The 8,994-nt window shown below is 44.2% G+C and overlaps 1 long non-coding RNA gene across 1 annotated transcript; it reads right to left on the bottom strand.

The window, feature by feature from the left end:
- Window positions 1-620: 620 nt before the first annotated feature.
- Window positions 621-2,497, bottom strand: LOC135330499 (uncharacterized). The gene is made up of 2 exons (XR_010392508.1): window positions 1,723-2,497; window positions 621-880 (listed from the first exon to the last, which is right to left on the bottom strand). It is a non-coding gene; the product is annotated as an uncharacterized LOC135330499 (long non-coding RNA).
- Between the last annotated feature and the right edge of the window lie 6,497 nt (window positions 2,498-8,994).

Raw genomic sequence — 8,994 nt, 5'->3', positions numbered from 1 at the left:
ATAGGAGAAAGATGCCAAGAAATATTGAAGCTGTATCTCCACTTGGTTTGTTAGCACAGTTCCCCAGCCTGCAAAGCTGATCCTGTTTGCTTGGACGAGAAGGAACCCCTTTTTTCCTGTCTATTTTCAGTGAGGGCTATCTGAGCTTGGCACAGACCCTCCAAAAGCCTTTACTGAGGTCTTCAACCTCTGGCCGTGAGGCTGAAAGTTACCGTGGCCCATTCATGCTTAAATTCCTGGTAGGAAGTTTGGTTTTCATGCTTTACTATGGTTTTCCTAGAAATTTTGATCTTCACTCCTGGGAGTCCCATATACACTGCAGCTGCATCGTTGGCCTTAATCTTTCATAACTGAGTGGCCTACTTATCAAAGTGTGACAGCTATCCTAACCCCCCACCCACTTCCCAAAGTAGCTCTAGGAGACTCTCCAACTGTTATGAAAACAGGTAAGTTGACTGAATAGGCTGTTCCTTGTCGTACTCCAAATATTTGGTCTCCTTTGTCACTACAGCCTGACTGCTTCAATTCTCCATCCCCATAGTCCCCGTCTCCTTGGCATCTGAGAGTTAGCTTTCAGAACAGCACGTTTTCATGAACAAATGATTCACTTTTGCTCACCATTTTCCTGAACGCTGCTTTATTTCTGAAAGTCCATTTTTTCACGTATGAAGACTAGCAGTTGGCATATTCTTGATATAAATAGTCACAGCTATCTCAGTATGAGTCAGCAGTCTCATCATATCAGAGTATATAAACAGGAGTGCCATAAAAAAAGCAATGGGCAGTAACGATGCCCTTCTACCTAACAGCGGCCTGCCTTGGGTGCAGGACAGTGTCTTCTTTCGGATCCACGCTTCAGTAATGAGATGGACCATCGACTCTGTTGGGAAAGCAACAAGAGTGGTTCAGGGCTCGGAAATCATGACTTCTGGGAAAAATAGCTGAGAGAACCAGATTTCTTTTTAGTCAAGAGAAGAAAAGGCTGAAAGTGAAACTTGAAAACTGCTTTCAGCTATGTAAAAGACAGACGCAGAGGAGGAGTAAATTGCTCTCCATGTCCACTGGAGATAAGGCCCATAAGACAGTTCTCTCTGCCTATGATTTTTCTCAAAGGAAAAAAATTATCGTGTCAATAGAATTTGACAGAAAGAGGATCTGCTGGATTACAGAGTGTAGTACATTTTGCCTCCATTTGTTGGTCTACTGTGGATTGGTGGCAGGTTTTTTTCCCTAGCTTCCTCCTTGGCAGTCCATTTAAAGCTGGCTCATATTTTGTTATTACCTCTGATGGTTAGCAAACGGCCATATCTGCGAGTTAACTCTCATTTATGATCTTCTCATAATGATAAAGTGGTTCTTTTAAGAGTCCCATTGCTTGCCAAAAACCTATTATTGCAAAAGTCTAAAGCCATTTCCAAAATAATTTATTGGACAACTGCACTCTGAATGAGTAAGAAGCACTACGAAGGCTCTCATTTAATACCAGCAATCAAATACATTTTAATGAACCCATAACCGGAGTATCCAGATGCCATGTATTTAAGCCTAGCATTGCTTCTCTCCAAAAGAACCACATTCCCCAGTCTCGCTTTTACAGATGCGGCATTCGTTCCTGGGATAGTTTTCAGGAAGGGCTTTTGAGCGAGCTTGCTGTGGGCCTGCCCAGCAGAGACCTGTCTGAGCTGGCTCTCCGCAAATAGCAGGCAGCAGAGGAGGACTTACCTGCATAGGCAGGTGCAAGGAGAGAGAAGCTTCTCTTGTCTGCGTCCAGAGCCGGCCAAACCGAGCCAACTGTGGTCTGGAAACCATGCAGCCGCGTTAACGTATCAGGATATACAAACGAAGGCCAGAGCTGGTTTGCATCCAGCTAGCTTGAAGCACAGCAGAGGAACTCAGGTCTGTCAAACCCCACGGAAATTAAGGAAAGCTATACAACTTTTCACAAGCATATAATTCTCCCAGGGTGTGTCCACGAGGCCGAGCCGTGCCGTCTAGATTTGGACTGCAGTCCGTTTGAGTCCAGATGCAAACGTCATAGGGGTCAGACTTGATTTTTGGGTTTGAATTCATTAAGTATACAAAGATGTGTTTATTTGTGTTATTTCATCAGGATTTTATAAATCATTTCCTCCTGTGAACACACGATCATTCACAAATGGAAAAACCTTGCTGAGTTATTTCCTTTTTTTGAGCCTCTGATACTAAAAATTAGCAGTTTTTTTGAAAAATTGCATGAGTTTTGTGACTCATGAGGGCCGTAGGTGGTATTATTTGTTTTGGTGTCTGGAATCCCAGTGTCAAACTTCCCTTTGTCAGAAGATTGATACAACGTTGGTTTTGGCGAGAAACATGGTAGGAGAAAGGACATCACTTAACAGATACTTAAAATGTGGTCAGACTCTGAGAAGTGACTCTTAGAAATGACATTGTGGTTTTCCATATTTATTTTCTCTCAACAACTTCCAGAAACAATCTGCTGAGTTCACAGATCTAAAGGTGATTTGTTGAGCTGTCACCTCTCCAGACTCAATGGAGGGTTTTGAAAACTCCGCCTTCTTCCTTGTGCCTCTTCCATCATCACTGCTAATAAGGATCCCACGACTGGAAATTAGCTGACATTTTGCTGATGGATGCATGAGGCCAAGTAAACTCTAGATGCTCTTCCATGGCTCCTTTGACTTACCAGGGATAAAAAGAGCAATGATTCAGCTCCAGTCAGAGGTAACACAGAGGTACACAGAAAGAAGATTATAAACTAGCAGTGGGATGGTCTAGTGGTCGAGACATGGCTCTGAAACTATGGACATCTTAATTCAGTTCCCATCTTTAAAATAAGTACTCATGCTCTCTGTACTCCATACAGCTGCCTTAGCCTTGCCAAGACTGGCAAACCAAGTAGCCAGATCACTCCTTCAGCCTGCAAAAGCAATTGCTGGGTTCCTCGTACCTGTGCAGGCTGTGAGCAAAAGCTGCATGTCACATGTAGACGATGATGATCTGGCTCCGAAACCTAGCGTAACTGTACTTATTGCAATGTTCTTGCCTGAAAACTAAAGCTAATTAGCCCATGTGGAGCAAAGCTGCTGATGCAACTAGACTGCTTCTGATGCCAGAGCTAGCAGGGGTTCCCCTCTGCAGTGCCGTGTAGGCACAGTCATAGCATGCTAGTCAAGCGAAAATAAATCATTATAACTGAAATGTCCTGGACTTGTCATGGTAAAAAAGTCAATCACCCAAGTGAAGATATTGAGAAAAAGATCACTTCATTTTTCAGTGGAAAATATTCAAGGACAGTTAAGAAACCCCAAATTAGACCATTCTTCTGTAATCCATTATGTTGGGTGCCTATGGAGCAACATTAAGGATGGTTGCTTCTTTTAGATACCTTAAGATGATGGCACTGATTTTCCCACTGAAATACACAGATTACGAGTTCCTATTTCAAGAACACCTGTGTCATCTCTACGACTGACACGCTTAGAGTGTGAATTTTTTTTCCCTGTGCAAAGGTGGAATAATTTGCTCAAGCAACATTTATTCTGTGCATTCTCATTTACTTGAATAAGCTACATTTGATATCATTTTATTAAGAGAAAGCTTGCTGGGACGAAATTTGGCTTATCAAGGCCTGAAGCTGTGAGTCAGGAGCACCACATCCCCTTTCACGGTGCACTCCTCTGACCTATGGGAGATGGTTAAAGCCTGGTCCAAACCCAGCTGAAGTAACATGAAAGAGTCCCATTGACTTCAAAGGGGCCTGACTCACGCAAGATTTCTCTGTGTCACGTTCCCCATCTTTCCAGCTGGCAGGAATACCTACCTCTTAGGTAGTGAAGCCTAATGATTCACCCCCAGTACGTAGGGATCATGGGGAATTTTGCCAGAGGGACAGAGGGTGACTCTGAAACACGAATATTATGAGGTTTCAGGTTACATTGCTGAGGAAACCTGATACTGCTTTGGTTAATATGGCTTGAGCAGACGGAGTTTTTGTCTCAGCTATGACTGTTACTGTGTGTTCGGGAGGTCTTAAGGCTGGTGGGTATGTTTTACTGTGCATCAAGTGCTTCAGCTTTGCAGGTTAGCTATTTTTTTCAAACCCAAGGCTCGTTTGTGTTGTGCTTCTATTTTGCTCCAATCTGAGGTGCAAACGAGCAGATAGCCAACTACAGTTTTAGCTCGTCTCCAAAAGGCCCCAGCCTGAACCAAGCCCACACCCAAACATCCCGCGGTCCGAAGGCCGATCCCAGGTCAGAGCCTTTGCAACCGGCTCCTCGTCAGCCTTTCTGCCCCCCGAGGAGGCAGAGCCTTTTGCTGAACGCCCTCAAACTTGGCGCCCTTGAACCAAACTCGGTCTCCGCGTGGCTGGGGCTGACCGAGGACCCTCCATCAGCACTAGTCCTGATTGCTCTGCCTCCACGGGGGCAGGTGGGTTTGGGGGCTTGTTTAGCCGGGGCAGCTGCACCCTGCCCAGAGCACACAAGTGGGGTAGGGCCCCACCCTTGGCTGCAGCTGCTCAGCAACTGGGAGGCACTGGGTGGAGGTGCTGCTGGTGCTGCTGGGAGCAGGGCAGAGAGCGGCATGGAAAAGACACCTATTTTAGAGGTGGACGCGCTGGAGGAGGCCCATAAACGAAAGGTACTTTTTAAAGCTTTCTATATATTTCTGGAACAAAGAGCGGTGGCTGTGGAAACAAAGATAAAGCCCATTGACAAACGATGGCTGAAATTGCAACACACACACACACACATATACCGCATATTACAGTAATTTTAATTGCTTGTAACCTACCCCCCTTCCCCCCCTGCTTTCTGCTTCCTCCTCCCGCACTCGCCCCCCTCGCCCCCCCCACGAGTTAATCTGTCGCTAGATTCTCAGCTTTTCTTTTGCTTCTGGTTTCATTTTCAGATGACAAAATTCAAGGCACACAGCTCTGCTGTCTGGTTGCCCTGGTAACGGCAGCCTATTATCGTACCTTGTCATTCATCAAGAAAGAATTGCACTTGACAGAGATAGACCAAAATGCCTGCAGTCTGCAGCATTAAAAAAAAAAAGAAAGAAAAAAAAAAGAAAAAAACTGTTTTCTTTTCTTCCAAGTATGTAAAAGGCCTTTAATGCCTATTTAGTTACATGTTTTATTTAACATTGCTTATTATCCACTAAAACGATTGTCGATACTCATAGAAATAGATATTTCCTCCTCAAAAATATATTTAAGTCAAATTTGTAATTCTGCCTTGCTTTCAAGCCCTTCTACCCTGATGCACAATATAAAGGAAATGGTTAAATGATAAACGTTTTGCATGTTGAATCCACCAAGTGACCACACAAATGCTGCCTTTCTGCTTAATTATGCCTTGTGTTGGTTAGCTTTCCTGCTCTCTTTATAGAGCTTCAAAAATAATTAGCAGGCTACGTAATAAATAATTGAATTTTATCCTTAATTAAGCCTTCAAGTGTTATGGAATACAGAAAAGTGCATGTAGGTAAAAAGTACCTATATATCATGAGGGTATGTATGTATATGTATGTTGTATGTGTTAAAAAGGTGGAGGTTTCTTTGAGCATAAAAGGTGAAATCACTCTTTCTGAACTTGGACCAGTCCCAAATTCATTGTTCTTCAAAGGCAGGAAAAGGTAATTGCTTGTTATTTTGCCTACCTCATCTTTGCCATTTGAAATAACCCAAATTAATTCCTGAAATCCGTGGCCTCGTACTTTTTATTGTTAGTGAACGCATTTATATGTTGAAATGCCCGGTATTACGGGTTTTTTTAAGTCTGAGTATTTTTCTGATAACTGTTTAGTTGTTTGGCTAGCTGTAATTGAGGGGGTTTGGGCTATTTTATAAAAGGATTTTGGGTCAGAGTTTTTGCTTACATTGGTCAATTTGCTTGTTAAAGGTGGGATATGTTGTAAAATAGGTTTTATTGGCCATGTGGTATTTTAAGTACATATCCTCCTTGCTTGGGTTTTGAATCTCTGATTGTTGAATCTTTTGTCCCGGAGATCAGAGAAAAGGGAAGAGAGATAGTGGAGGAGAAAGATAGAGTGCACTTAAAAAAGGGGAAGAAAACTCCTCGCGCGGATTCTGCCGTGAGCTCTGTTTATTTTCGTTAAGGGGGTCCCCCGGGCTGCCCGCAGCCGGCGGGCTGGGGTGCTCTCGCCTTGGGGCGCTCGGTCTGCGCCCCCCCGCCGCGAGCAGAAACCCGTGCGCTGCTCTCTTTCTGCGTTCGAGCTCTCTGTCTACACAAACTCCCACATGGGTAAGGGATACACAGGGAAAATATACGGTTGTGATTGCACCAAATCAAATGCAGATCTTTTCATTAGAGCGGTACTCGGTGCTCGCCGGCTGGGAAAGTCTCCAGGGGACGCATTCTTACCCGTTCACATTTGCAAGCCTAGGACGCTGCGCGACGCGGCTTTCGGATTTATTTGCAGCAGCAGCACGACGACAAAAAGAGCAGGGAGCGAAGGAGATGGCACTTAAAGCATCTACTAATACGCTAGGTCCTAGAGCCACTTCTGAACTTTTTACTTTTTGCTTTAATAACGCCGCAACACCAGTGTTCATTTCCTGCTCAGCCTCAGCCCTACCTTTTGATTTTCAGATCTCCCTTAGGCTAGGGGTTTCGGCGGACAAAGAAATGAACAGGCAGAAACAATTAAACTAGCAGATACAGTGAAAACCAACACCACGGCACTTTGGCAGAAATTGCGGTGTATGAACGAATTCTGTCATGTATTTGATGTTTCAACAGTCGGTCTCATTCCTGCAGTTTCTTCCAGCCTTCCTTTCAGCTAAAAGAATCCTGCGCTCCCTTAGGACCTCATAAATACATAGAGGCACTGAAAATATTTTTTCTGTATATTAATATTACATGATAATCTTGTTGGAGAAAAATAAAATGCTAAAGCTAGATCTTCTTAACTGCAAAATGGCTCTTTAAATCCCTTTTAAATGTTCGCATATGTCTTTATGAAAAATTGGAATTTGGAATGTTTATACAGCCCCGAATAGTGCAAGTGAATATCCTTAAATTAGCTTTTCAAGTTGATTTACAGCCTGAAAATTCTGTAACAAGACACGAGTGTTATCTGTTAGGAACGGAATACGTTTTTTTGTTATTGTCTGTCTGTGCGTCTTTGCTATGAAACAAAATGGGAGCCAAAATGCCAGCTATAAAATGCACTTTCAGGCGGAGGAAAGGCTATATGGGAATTAACAAAGGAAGAATTAACTTACTCCAAAATTAAAATACTGCGTGATTAAAAGATGTATTTTAGACAAGATTTATTGATCAAATCCTACAATACAAGGGGGGAAAAAGTGCCTGGAAGTCAATATTTGTTTTACTTGGGAAAGGACTGGACATCTATCAGATCTATCTAATTAATTGGTTCTGTCTATTGACGTGTGGATCATTTATCTCCCTGTCTTTCTAGGCTTTTATTTTGTGCTTGTAGTCTTGCTACCTGAGTGTGTGACAGGTCAGAAAATAAGGGCAGAGGTAGAGCGCTTTATGTGTTTCTGAGCTTTTTTAACCCCTTGTTCTGACACAGCCACCAAAAAAGTTGTTGACGGAAGGCTTAGTTGGGCGGGTGGAAACGTATTTGTAGCCGGTAAGGCCATAAGAGACCCCCATAAACAGCTTGTATGGCCCCCTCCACAGCCCGAGACGAGGAGCCCCGCTCAGTAAACTCTACACGCCGTGTTTCAGCAACTCCTTCGGCTTCATTTGTGCTCTGGCACACGGGGGACAGCTGACTCTCTGAAGCCAAGTTTTTAAAGCACACTTGGCACATCCTCTAAATTCGAAGTCACCCTTAATCTCCGAAATAAGTGTAAGTCAGCGAGATGCTTGCTATGGGTCTGACTCAGTGAAAACCCTGTCCTGCGTGGCCGGAGGGAGGTCCATGCGAGCTCTCGCCAGCCTCCAAACATTGACTCTGGAGGTGAGGAGGGCTGCTGCGAGGTCTTAGAGGAGGTTGCTCTGTGTGAGAGCCAGATGGAGGTTTTATTGAATCCAGCCTTTGGGTATCGCCACAATAAAACACCTCCTGTAAACCAAGTTCTCTCTTTCTCCCTCCCTCTTTCTTCCTCTCTCGCTTTCCTCCTACTGCCGTGCAAATTTGAAGAATGCTGCGAGTAGACTAAAACCATGGCATGATGTGTGCTTATCTAAAGTTCAGGCAGGACAGAGCGACTCTGTTACCTTTGAATATGTCTGAAATTAAAATGTCATGGCTCAGATTCCGACTTTTGCTCGTGATGAGTTATATCCTGTGCTGCAAATCACTCCTTGCAACGACCACTGCTTTCCTGAGTGAGAGGCAGCGGTGGGACAGCTAGAGGAAGGCTCAGACTATTTGTCTCCTTCCCCCACATATATATACAGAGTATATTTTTCTGTACTATTTTTGCACGTAATATCATTGTTCTTGATGGCGCCACTGAAGGTTAAGGTCTAGATCTGGTGAAGAGACTCTGGCTTATCTGCCAGCTTTTCTAAGCTGATTTCAGAGGTCAGAGCTGTGATCCGCAGTTCCCCTTCCTCCCAGTTACCTTCCATTCCTCTTCGGAGGCAGCTAAACTGAAGATACGTGTGCGGGTTCACCACTAAAAGCTCTTGAGATGCCGAAGGAGGCTGGGTATCCATGTCCGAAAATGATTCCAGCTTTTGAGGGAGCCAAACAAACAAGTGTGCTGTGAAAATGCCCTCGGACACCGGCTCCAGGGGAGGCTGGTGGAGGGACACCTTGTCCGCTGCTCCTAGCTGCGCTCTGGCAGGAGCGTGATGTGGACATGTTCCTACATAGCACTCCTGACCCTAAGAAATAAAAAGTAAATGACACAGAAACTGAACATTAGGATCTTTTTAAATTAGTGGAAACTGAGTGAAAGCAAGGCAAATGTGGAGGTTGAGGGGAATATCTGCAGGTAGGGACAGTAGGGTGATGGTGGCTTCTTCTGTTGAATGCTGTGAAAAT

This window comes from Dromaius novaehollandiae, chromosome 21, assembly GCF_036370855.1.
Source record: "Dromaius novaehollandiae isolate bDroNov1 chromosome 21, bDroNov1.hap1, whole genome shotgun sequence".
NCBI classification, from domain to species: Eukaryota; Metazoa; Chordata; class Aves; order Casuariiformes; family Dromaiidae; genus Dromaius; species Dromaius novaehollandiae.
Note: the sequence above shows the minus strand (reverse complement) of the source record. Positions and strands in the feature narration are given on the sequence as shown.